Source organism: Cetorhinus maximus, chromosome 21 (assembly GCF_964194155.1).
Source record: "Cetorhinus maximus chromosome 21, sCetMax3.hap1.1, whole genome shotgun sequence".
Classification (NCBI taxonomy): domain Eukaryota; kingdom Metazoa; phylum Chordata; class Chondrichthyes; order Lamniformes; family Cetorhinidae; genus Cetorhinus; species Cetorhinus maximus.
Window position 1 is genome coordinate 18,283,566 of NC_135899.1, and position 13,332 is coordinate 18,296,897.

Consider the following 13,332-nt stretch of genomic DNA (forward strand, 5'->3'; position numbering starts at 1 on the left):
GCTAGGACTCCCAAGTCCCTGTGCATTCCAGATTTCTGAATTCTCTCCCCATTTAGAAAATAGTCTATGCCTCTATTCTTCCTACCAAAGTGCATGTCCTTACATTTCCCCACGTTATATTCCATCTGCCACTTCTTAGCCCATTCTCCTAACCTGTCCAAATCCTTCTGCAGCCTCCTCGCCTCCTCAATACTACCTGTACCTCCACCTACCTTTGTATCATATGCAAACATAGCCAGGATGCCCTCAGTTCCTTCATCTAGATCATTAATGTATTAAGTAAAAGCAGTGGTCCCAACACTGGCCCCTGCTGAACTCCACTAGTCACCGGCCGCCATCCTGAGAAGGACCCGCTTCTCTCCCCGCTCTGCCTCCTGGCAAGAAGCCAATCTTCTATCCATGCTAGTACCTTTCCTCTAACACCATGGGCTCTTATCTTAGTGAGCAGCCTCCTGTGCAGCACCTTGTCAAAGGCCTTCTGGAAGTCCAAGTAGATAACATCCATTGGCTCTCCTTTGTCTAACCTATTCGTTACATCCTCAAAGAATTCTAACAGATTTGTCAGGCATGACCTCTCCTTGATGAAACCATGCTGACTTTGCCCTATTTTACCATGCACTTCCAAGTATTCAGAAATCTCATCCTTAATAACGGACTCTAAAACCTTACCAATGACCGAGGTCAGGCTAATCGGCCTGTAATTTTGCCTCACTCCCTTCTTAAACAACCCGGAAATGAACTGCTGAACCCATGATCACAAAAACTCCATTCCTGTAATATTGTCCAGCTTTGCCCAGGCTTCAGCCCGACTGACACACACAGCCATCATTCTGACTCCAGTCCTGACTATTCCAATGTTCTCATCGCCAGTAACCCGCCCACCGCCCAACATAAACTTCAATTCATCTGTAACTCTACCGCTTATATTGCATCTCTTGCCAAGTCCCTGTTACACATCATCCCCGTCCTCACTAGTCTACAGGGGAACGAAGCGAGTGGCCTGTCAGATCCTCAGTCAAACGGAATCTCTGTCTCTGCTTCCCGCCACACTTACAGACACTAGTCCTTGTATATGGGAGCTAATGGCAGTGGCCTTCCTTTGCCTGCCTTATCTAAACCTGTCATAATCTTGTCCACCTCTATTAGACCCACCACCTTCGCTCCAGGGAGAACAAGCCTAGCTTCTCCAACCTAACCTCAAAACCAGTGGGGGTTAACCCCAGGGGCCACCCAGCAATTCAAAGAGAAATTTGGGCGGCACAGAGGGGTGGGACCAGAAAGGAAGGGAGAAAAAAACTTTCTCTTTTTGAAAAAAAATATTGAAGGAAACAAACTGAGTGAAGCGTTGACAATGCCTTGGGAACAGGCCGGGACTGTTTTGCCGTGAGGGTGCCTGAGTTTTGGAGAGAGCAGATGAGGAGTCAGCCTGAGAGGTGAGGGAGTGGCACCACCAAATGGAGAATATCCATACAGCAGGCAGTATTCCCTCAGTGAGTTTGAGCGAGTCTGCCTCACACCCCATCACCACCACAACCACACCGTGACTGCCAATAAACTCCCTGCCGTGTCCCCATTAACATTATCCTGAACCCCAATTATCCCCGGTGCCCTAAATAACATTATCCTGAACCCCAATAACCCCTGCCCACAATAACATTAATCTCAACCCCAATAACCCCCGTTCCCACTATCATTACCCTGAACGCCTATAACCCCCCATCCCAACTAACATTATCCTGAAACCCAATAACACCCCCCACCACGCCGTCCCCACTAACATTATCCTGAACCCCAATAACACCCCCACGCCGTCCGCACTAACATTAGTCTGAACCCCAATAACCCCCGTCCCCAATAACATTACCTTGAACCCCAAAAACACCCCTGTCCCCACTAACATATTCCAGAACCCCAACAATCACCCCTGTGTCACCACGAACATTATCCTGAACGCCAATAACCCCCACATAAATCCTAATATTGGACCTTCCTAATAATCTCCTCAGATCCTCCCCATGGCTTTAATAGCCTCTACTGGAGACAACAAACTACATCAAGAACAACAGAAAATGCTGGAAAATCTCAGCAAGCCTGGAAGAATCTGTGGAGAAACAGACAGAGTTAATGTTTCGAGTCCCTGTGATACTTCTTCAGAGCTTTATTTGGCTTTTAAAATAAACAACATTTTTGCGACTCCAAAAACCTCCTCATCAACCTTACCCCAACCACCAATTTCTGAATGGTGCTCCAAGTGGGAGAGTCTGGAGAAACCGCTAATGCCTGATGAACTGACTAAGGCCCTTGAGTCCTTCGAGAAGAGTAAGACTCCCGGAAGTGACGGCTTATCGGCTGAGTTGCATTCGGCTTTAAGGGACGGGACCGGCCCAGACCTACTAAAAGTACACGAGAGTATGCCGCTGGCCGGAAGCACGTCAGAATCCACGAGGAAAGGCATCATCACCCTCATCTACAAGCACAAGGGGGAAAGGGAGGACATTATAAATTGGCGACTCATCTCCCTGTTGAATGTGGACTATAAGATTCTATCCAAGGTCATCGCCAATTGGGTCAAGTCTGTTCTGGAGTTGGTGATTCACCCTGACCAGTCCTGCGCTGTGCACGGCAGGAAGACCTCATACGATTACCTATGTGCAGGACAGGGGTGTGGATACCTGCCTCATCAGCCTGGATCAGGAGAAGGCCTTTGACAGAATATCGCACACCTACATGGTGGATATGCTCTCCAAAATGAGGTTTGGGGAGGGAATTCACAACTAGATCCAACTGCTCTACACTAACATCAGTAGCGCAGTCTCAAATCAATGGGTGGGAATCAGAAAGCTTTCCAACTAAATCTGGAGTCAGGCAGGGCTGCCTTCTCTCCCCTGTCCTGTTTGTGTGTTGCATAGCACCCTTTGCTGAGTCCATCAGGAACGGTCTGGGCATAAGAGGAGTGACGATCCCAGGCAGTGGAGGCACTCAGTTCAAAGCTTCCCTATACATGGACGATGTCACCGTCTTCTGCTCGGGTCCGCTCTCCCTGCGCAGACTGATAAACATCTGCGACCAGTTTGAACTGATCTCGGGAGCCAAGGTAGATCATGGGAAGAGCGAAGCCATTGTCTTTGGGAATTGGGCTGACTGATCCTTTGTCCCCTTCACTATCAGGTCAGATGGCCTGAAGGTGCTGGGAATATGGTTCGGAGGGACCGGGGCATCTGTTAGAAACTGGAAGGAGCGAGTGTCGATGGTGGAAAGAAAACTGGGCATATGGGAGCGACGCCCCCTCTCCATTGCGGGTAAGAACTTGGTCATCAGGTGTGAGACACACTCGCTGTTGCTGCACGTGGCACAGGTCTGGCCCATTCCGGACTCCTGCGCGATGTCGATCACCCTAACCATCTTTCGCTTTATCTGCAGGTCGAAAATGGATCGTGTCTGCAGGGATGCGATGTACAAGCCTCTAGATAAGGGGGATAAAACGTGCCCAACATCGCCCTCATCCTGATCCTGGTGTGCGGCTGCATCAAGCTGTGTGTAGACCCTTGGTACGCAAACACCAAGTATCACTACGTGCTGAGGTTCTACCGGTCCCCAGTGTTGCAAAGGATGGGTCTGGCCATGCTGCCGCGGAACGCTCCAAGTAGTTGGACCGTGCCGTACCACCTGTCCCTCGTGGAATTATTTACACAGAGAAACACCTTTGACCACAAGTCCATCAGGCAGTGGTCGGCACATAACGTTTTAGAGGCCCTGCGGGAAAAGGGGATGGTGGATCCTGTCGGATTGTTCCCTGAGCAAACTGTCAAAGTCATTTGGCAGAATGCCTCATTGCCAGACCTTTCCAACAAGCACCAAGATGCCTCCCTGTGAGATCCTTCCTACACGCCAGGAGTCTCACCCGCTCTGCACCTTGCCCTCGAGGTGGCTGTTGGGGGGGAAGAGACCGTTGTTCACATCTTTGTGGATTGTGCCTTTGCAAAGAAGGTCTGGAGAGAGATGCAGTGGTTTTTTATTGAGGTTCATCCCGAGCAGTGCTGTGACACAGGACTCTGTGCTTTATGGGCTATTCCCAGGGACACACACCGAGACAAACACCAAATGCAGCTGGAGGATCATCAACTCGGTGAAAGACGCTCTTTGGTCTGCACGAAGCCTGTTGGTCGTCCAGTGCAAAGAGTTGTCCCCGACCGAGTGTTGCAGATTGGCACATTCCAAGGTCAAGGACTATGAGCTGAGAGACACACTAAAGCTTGGAGCAGCCGCCGCAAAGGACCAATGGGGAAAGGTCACTGTCTAAGACCTTTCTGTCAGAGTGAACCGAGAGACTGGGAATTTTATAGACCCCTCGTGCTGTACGGCTCACATTGAATGTATGCAGTGAATACTAAAGTGATCATAATTGTACTGAAGCACCTCAGAGTGCAACAGGATGTATGTTGATAACTCCAATACCATTGCACTGTCTGACTGTCTGTAATGACCATATTGAAATGACTGTAATCTTAATTGATTGTATTGAAGCAGCTCGTGATCCATGTCTAAAAGTTGAATTTGATTGCACTTTTTGTGATGGCGATTTAGAAATGCTTTGTAATGTTCTTCTAGATATTTTACGATTAAAGAATATTTGTACAAAAAAGATGTGGTTCTCCCAGGATGAGGTCAGCCCATTGCACTTCGAGTGTGCTGACACCTTCGATGTCCCCAAATGCAGGATTCTCCACTGTAAAATTTGTGGTAGCGGGGGGACTGCATTCGCGCTCTCCCCTGATTAACTAATTAGTGTCAGAATTTACTGTAACATATTTGTTAACCAACAGAGACCGCTGTTGAATATACTACAAAGTACTCGAAAAATTGACACATACAGTGGGTAGTAGGCATGTATGTGGAGAAGCAAACAGTGTTAAAGTTTCCTGATCCAAGATCGTCAACATCCGCAGTGTTTTTTTTTAATTTTAATGTTTGCATTTGAGGGCGCTCTGCACTCAATGCATTTATCATGATTTCCTCGCTGCTTGTGTACTAACGTTCATCGGCCAGCAGAGGGTGGCATAAGCAAGAGAAACGGTTTTGAGGAAGAGATGCTTTTTAAATTCAAAAGCAAAAATCTACGGACGCTGGAAATCCGAAACAAAAACAAAAATACCTGGAAAAACTCAGCTGGTCTGACTGCATCTGCGGAGAGGAATACAGTTAACCTTTCTAATCCGTATGACTCTTCATCAGAACAGAATTTGAGGAAGAGACGCTTTTTAAATTCATTCACCCAGAAACAAATGATTCCCCCATTGCAGCAGCGAGCTGCTTCTAAAATGACTTTAGGCTTTTAACTCCCAATGCCAAATCGGCTCCTGAAATGACCTTTTTCATTTTTCTTTTATTATTTATTCAATTCCCTTTTGAGCAGCATCTGGTTCACAGAATATGAGGGGGCAAGATAACGTCATTGTCGGTCTGCACAGGCTGAACACGTCAGGATCAACAGCAGAAGAGCTAAAGGATCCCCAAAAGATACTGGGCGACTGGTGCAGAATCAGGTTCAACTTCTGTCTTCATCAATTAGAGTTCATGTCATTTTGACAACAGCCTACAGAATCCATGCCCACATATCAGTCCTTGGACTGCTGCAATGTTCTAGTGAAGCTCAACGCAAACTGGTGGAACAGCACCTGATCTTCCGATTAGGCACTTTACAACCTTCCGGGCTTAACATTGAGTTCAACAACTTCAGGGCATGACCTCTCTCCCCCATCCTCAGCCCCTTTCCGATCCCCCTTTTTTCTAATAATTTGTAAATTTTAAAATATATTTTTTTAAATATATTTTTCTTTTCCCACCTATTTCCATTAATTTTAAATGCATTCCCATCCATTGTTTTATCCCCACCTTTTAGCCAATTTCGATCCCTTCCCCCACCCCACACCCACTTGGGCCATTTGTCACTTCCACGTCTTGCTTTCTACCCTTAATATCACCATTAGCACATTCCTTAGCTAACATCACCACCGTCAACACCCTTTTGTCCTTTTGTCTATGACATCTTTGGCAATCTCTTCTTTGCCTCCACCTATCAGTGGCCCTCTATCCAGCTTCACCTGTCCCACCCCCCTCAACCAGCTTATATTTCACCTCATGCCTATTCTTCTTTATGATGAAGAATCATACGGACTCGACTCTTCAACTGTATTCCTCTCCGCAGATGCTGTCAGATCTGCTGAGTTTTTCCAGCTATTTTTGTTTTTGTTACAGAATCCATAGACCAATTCATCAGCAGGTGCAGAGAAAAGGGTACGTTCTGTGATTTTTCAAATGCAGAGCCAGCAGGCAGAATTGTTGAGTTGGCGAGCACATCCACTCCCATGGAAGGATTCCAGGAAGATCTGTTAGACAAGCCAAAAAGGTGTCGCATTGAAGAGCGACTGAAGAAGATGGATGTAATTACGAAGTGATCCTCACAGTTTGATGAAACTTACAGGTCCAAAGTACAACCCAGTTGGTCACACACTCACTAGGACTCTCAAACCTAGCAGGACATGTGGAAGGAGTGGCCTTTTGCATACACCAAGGAAATGCCCAGCTTTTCATCTATTCTGTAAGGCATGTGGCAGAAAGGGCCATTGGCAGATGTTGTGCACATGAGCAAAGGCTGATGCAGCTACAAAGAGCCGTGTGCTGATCCAAACAAACTGCACGTAACAGATACTTTTCAGCAATGAGGATGGCCAGCTGGTATCCCACCAGAAACATATACACAAAGCGACTGACAAACCAGAAAATGACAATTTGCACGACAATATGGAGAGTGAACAGCACCTATTTCACACGGTCAATCTTGGGGAAAGCATTGATACCATCTCACCATCTGAAGTATTTGCCAAAATTCGAATTAGCTGCCCTAAAAAATTTGGTAACAATTCATTATTGGTCAAGATTTACACAAGGTCAAGTGCCAACATGCTACCCCCGCTAATTCTAAAAGACACATATCCACAGACATGGCAAAACCCACTGCTGTGAAATACTCAGCGTACAAAACCTCACTAATTCCATGTGCAGGATCATAGTCCTGGAGTGTAAGTACAGTCAATCCTCCTGAGTGACACAAATGTTCTACGTCATGGGGACTAAAGGCCCAGAACCTCTAGGTCTACCATCACACCATGACCTCACCCTAGCAACAATCCATGGAATCAATCATGCCTCACAAGGCATATCAAACTCAGAAACTACGCCTATCAACTCAATTCATGAATTAAAATCGAAATATCCAGGATGTTTAGACATAATTGTCAATTTCAAAGGGGCTGCAACATTACGCTTGCAGGAGAATGCAAGTCTGTCAATTGATCCAGAACATTTTGTGCAAAACAAATGCTTGCAGCTACAAGAAGAAATGGTGAAAGGTGACACTACAGAAACTGTGGAAAACGGATGGCCTGATTCAACTCAGTATCTCCACGAGCACATAAGATCATTTTGGCCATATTGGTACAAGTCCGGCACCTCCTGGGGAGTCATTTTTAAAGGCAGGCAGCTGATCAAACTGGAATCTTTACGACCTGATATTAGCTTGATCTAATAGCCTAGCTGAATGAATGATTTGCACAGTGAAATCCCTAATTCTCAAATATAGACAGGCCAAGCAAAATCTGCCCATTGCAATGTTACATCCAAGATTGACACCTTTAAGTGGAATTATTCTATCACCGGCAGAGCTGATGTTTGGCAGACCAGTGCATATCACTTGACGGGAATGGTGTGGGAGAAAAGATCAAAATAGGCTAAAAGGTGGGGATAAAACAATGAATGGAAATACATTTTAAATTAATAATAATGGGTAGGAAAAAATGTATGTTTATACATTAAAATTTAAAATTAGATATTTTGAAAAAAGAGGATTAAAAATGAGTAAGGATGAAGGAGAGAGTTCATGATCTGAAGTTGTTGAACTAAATGTTAAGTCCAGCAGTCTGTAAAGTGTCTAATCAGAAGATGAGGTGCTATTCCTCAACTTTGCGTTGAGCTTCACTGGAACATTGCAGCAGGCCAATAATGGACATGTGGGCATGAGAGTGGGATGGTGTGTTGAAATGGCAAGGGACAGGAAGGTCTGGGCCATGCCTGCGGACAGACCAAATGTGTTCCTCCAAGCGGTCACCCAGCCTGCTTCACTTGAAAGGAGTATTTGGGCCCTTGGACGGTAAGGAGGGGGGGAAATAAAGGGGCAGGCATTGCACCTTCTGTGATTGCATGGGAAGGTCCCATGGGAGGGGGTTGAGCTGTTGGGGGTGATGGAGGACTGGACCAAGGTGTCCCAGAGGGAACAGTCCCTACGGAATGCCGACAGGGTGTGGGGGGTGGAGGGAAGATGTGTTTGGTGGTGGCATCATGCTGGAGCTGGCAGAAATGGCAGAATTTTTAAATCCTCTCTGCACCCTCCCTAGTTCCTCTATCCTTTTTAATAATCAAATGACCACAGCCACATGCAGTACTGTGAGTATGATCTAACCAAAGTTTGAAATAAACTTAGCTAACTTCCTTAATTTTCAATTTGATTCCTTCATAAAGAAGCCCTCCTGCTTGATTTGTTTCTCTTCAGCCTTTCCCTCCCCAGTATTGACTGACTGACTGACTGTTTATTCTCACAGACACACGCACACAGATGCATATACGTGCGCGGATACACACACACACGCACACACACCCACACACGTATGCACACATGCACATATAAAGACACATGTCATCCATATATAAATTGTGTTTCCGATTCTGAAGTTCAAACCATTAATGCGAATTATCAACTGCAGTGGGCCCAGTAATGATCCTTGTCAAACACTATTTCTCACTTTTTGCCACACTGAATAACTAACCTCTGCTTTCTACCTGCTAGCAATCCATTCTTCCTTTCTCCCCTGACTCCATATTTTCTGACTAAATTCAGTAGCCTATTGCAAGAGGCATTGTCAAAGGCATTTTGAAAATCTAGGTAACTTGCATCTACTACATTACCATTGTCTACTGTCTCTGTTAACTCCTCCAAAAAATTCATAACTTTGGCCAAGAAAGATTTTCCCTTTTGAAATCCACGCAATGATTCGTTTTTTTTTGTTAGAAGTTCTTCCTCTCTCTAGTAGGGATTACATTATTTCTTCTAGCACCAACATTAAGCTGACCGATCTACTATTCCCTAGGCACATTCTGTCCTGCATTTTTAAGAACAGGATTTACATTCGCTATCCGCCAGTCCTCTAGCACTACACCTTTTCCTCAAAAAAATATTTTAAATCTGCAGTAATACCTCTGCTATCTATTCCCTAGATTTATTTTAAATGTGTGGGTGTGAAACTTCTAGGGCAGGGTTTTATCCTCTTTGAGTTTGATTCGATCCCTTTTCTCTTATTTTAATTGCACTTAGCTGAAAACTTAGATCATCATTCAATATCATATCTATCTGTTCTACCTCCCTGTTAAACACTGAAATTAAGCAATCATTTAACTTATTTAGAAAAATATACTTTATTCATAATTTATCTGAAAGGATATTACAAAACATTTCTAAATCGCCATCACAAAAAGTGCAATCAGATTCAACTTTTACACATGGATCACGAGGTGCTTCAATATAAACAATGAATATTACAATCATTTCAAGCTGACCATGACAGTCAGATGGTATTGGAGTTATCAACCTACATCATGTTGCACTCTGAGGTGCTTCAATACAATAATGATACATTTAGTGTTCACTACATACATTCATTGTGAGCCATACAGGCAGAGGGGTCGAGTAATCATTTAATCTTTCTGCCTTGTCTCTATCCTTATCTGTGGTATTATCCTATCTATCCCTTAATGGTCCTATTTCCATTCCAGCCTTCCTATTTTTATTTATGTGCCTGAAAAATATTTTATTTTTTACCTTACTTTTCAGAGTTTGATGTTTCAGAGTCATATCAAACAGTTGAATTTACATATGAAAGTGAAAATTAAAGGAGAATGAAAGGCTATGTGAGGAGAGGGCCATGTATGATCTAACAGGAGTGGACAAGCATAGAAAAATAGAAGCAGGAGTCGCTCATTCGCCCTTTGAGCCTCCTCCACGATTCAATATGATCATGGCTGATCCTCGATCTCAACGTCATAGTCCAGATGTCTACCCAGCCCCTTTGATGACTTTAGTGTCTAGATATCTACCTATTTCCTTCTTCAACATATTCAGTGAATTGGCCTTCACAGCCTCCTGTGAGAGAGAATTCACCACCCTCTGAGTGAAGAGGTTTCTCCTCATTTCAGTACTGGATGGCATATCCTGTATCCTAGGATTGACACCCCTTGTTCTAGACCCTGCAGCCAGAGGAAGCATCATTCCTGTATCCAGCCTGTCCAGCCCAGTCAGAATTTTACATTTTTCAATGAGATCCCCTCTCATTCTTCTAAACTCAAGTGAATACAGGCCCACTCGACCCAATGTCTTTTCATACGGTATTCCCAGGAATCAGTCTGGTGAACCTTCACTGCACTGCCTGTATGGCAAGTTTTCTTTCTCCGCTCAGGAGATCAAATCTGCACACAATACTCCAGGTGTGGTCTCACCGAGGCCCTGTATAGCTGCAGGAATCCATACTTTCCCCTTTACTCAAGTCCTTTCGCAACTGCTTGCTGCACGTGCATGCTTGCTTTCAGTGATTGGTATGCAAGGACACCCAGGTCCCTTTGTACATCAACATTTCCCAATCTGACATCATTTAAATAATAATGTGTCATTCTGTTTTTCCTAGGGAAGTGGATAATTTCACACTTATCCACTTTATACTATATCTGACATGTATTTTCCCACTCACTCAACTCGTCTAAATTGCCTGGAAGCCTCTAAACATCCTACTCACCGCTCACATTCCTGCCTTCAAGAAGCCGCCAGACATTTGTGCATAAGTCTGCTATGTAAATTAACTGAAGTTGGGGAGGCCATTTGAAATTCCACTGTCAAGTGGGTACTGTGTTAACTTGCTGTTTTTAAAAAAATTCTAAAATCTATTTTGTTCTGTTGCCTTAATAGGGGATGTGTAGCTGGGAATCAGGTTAATATTAGGAATGTTAGGAATTTGTATAGTAGTAAGTAATCTGTAGTCTGATTTATGTGTTTGAAATCTTTTATTTTGTTAATAAATACTCAAATTTAATTTTTAAGTCTTAGTGGACTCGTTATTTCTGACCTTAGTGCACACATCTTCTCGTAATAAATACAAATTGTAAAACCATCGTGATAGAGCAACCAAATTTCCTGTATGGATGTGGTCCGCCTGGGACACATCATTTGCCTTGTCATAACACCGACCCCTTGGAAACCACACTGTAAAACTACTCCAGTCTGAAAAATAACCATTCACCATACCTGTTTCTGCTGCTGAGGCAAATTCATATTCATTCTGTCACTGTCCCTTTTATCCCATGGGCTACAAATTTTCGTGTTAGCCTATTATGTGACTTTTGTCAAATGCCTTTTTTGGAAGTCAGGAAATACCACATTAGCCATGTTACCCTATCAATCCTACCTGTTACCGCATTAGAAAAATCAATCAAGTTGGTTGGACACATTTCTTTTGAAATGGCTTTCCTTAAGTACTCCACACAATTGTCCACTTGTTTTTTAACTGTGCCCAAGGTTATCACTTCTAAAAGCTTTCCCAGCACAGGCGTTAAACTGTCTTAACTGGAGCTGCTGGATTTATTCTTAGACCGTTTCTGAACAAGGATAAAACATTTACATATCTCCAGTCCTCTGGCTCCTCTCCTGTACCTAAGGGGATTGGACAATTATGGCCAGTGCCTCTGCAGGGAAGTTTAATAGGAAATTTAATAGAGAAGTACAAAATCATGGAAGGTTTTGAGAAAATAGGGAGAAACTGTTTCCAGTGGCAGAGGGTTCAGCAACTGAAGGATACAGATATAAGCTTTTGCTTAAAAATATCCAGAGTGAGATTAATAGAGATTTTCCCACAGCCAGTTATTATCTGGAATGTACTGCCTGCCAGTGTGGTGGAAACAATATTCAAAACTAACTTTCAAAAAGGGATTGGCTGTGGGGGAAAAGGAACTGGACTGGGACCAGTTGAATAGCTCTATCAAAGTGCCTCTCTATACAGAGAGGGCTGACTGACCACTTTCTGTGCATTGTGATTTTATGATTTTGCATTGCTTCCCACCTGAAGCAGGCTGGCATTTCCACTGCACATCCAGGTCCCTATCCACGGTAGCGATGGCTGAAGTACCAGAGTAAACTTCAGGACCATTTACAGGCAACTGTCACTCCATTTACTCCAGCAAGAAGCTCTTAAAATCATCCAGGTGAATTTGGAATGGGGGCTGTAAGGACCCAGACTATGGAACAATGCGTAAATAAAACAAACAGCATGTTTCGTTTCTGTTTCTCAGATTTAATGATGAACTGTGTCCTTTTTGAGAAAATTGCTTCTATTCCATTCATTTTCAGGTTCTTTTGGTTGAAGAACCAATTTACCAATGTAATTATGGACTCCCAATGTAAATTATAATTCTATATAAAAATGATAATATGAACAGGTTACATGTACAGAGTTACATATTTTTAATAAAATAGGTAACGACATACTAGTGAATTAAGGACTATTTCACTGACAGGGAAAGTGGTGAGACAGAGCAGACAAACCAGAGATAAATGATAACTGTGACTCCACTTTTTTTTTGGCAAAATATACTTTATTCCTAAAATATCTAAAAGAACATTTCAAAATGACCATCACAGAAATTGCAATGATATTCAAATGGTCATGTTGCACTCGGAGGTGCTTCAGTACAAGAGAAAGACCATGACAAACATTCTAATGCAGCAACTGAACTACTTTTCACGTGGTTAACACTGCCTGTTAATGGCATACATACCCGATCAGTTCACACATCACGTTCAATACAGACAGACTATCACATCAGTATTCACAACAGTGTCACATCATTTACATGCTCAGTCTCAAAGCACGTTCACATTTTAAAGTAAAACAAACCGGAAACACCCCTCCAATTTTATTACAGAGTACCCACTTGGATGTGACAGTCTGGGCAATATTTACAGGCGTGTACCAACCGAGTCCAGTTTCTCAGTGTTTTTGAAACAAGGTGAGAGTCTGAAGAAAGTCAAGATGACAGTTTTATCGCTATGACAAGAAACAAACCAATTAGAGATTAATATAAACAGAAAATGATGGAAATACTCAGAAGGCCAGACAGCATGATAACGGCACTTGCTCACTGTCTGAGTCCAAATTGAAGACAGACGAGTATCACTGCAGC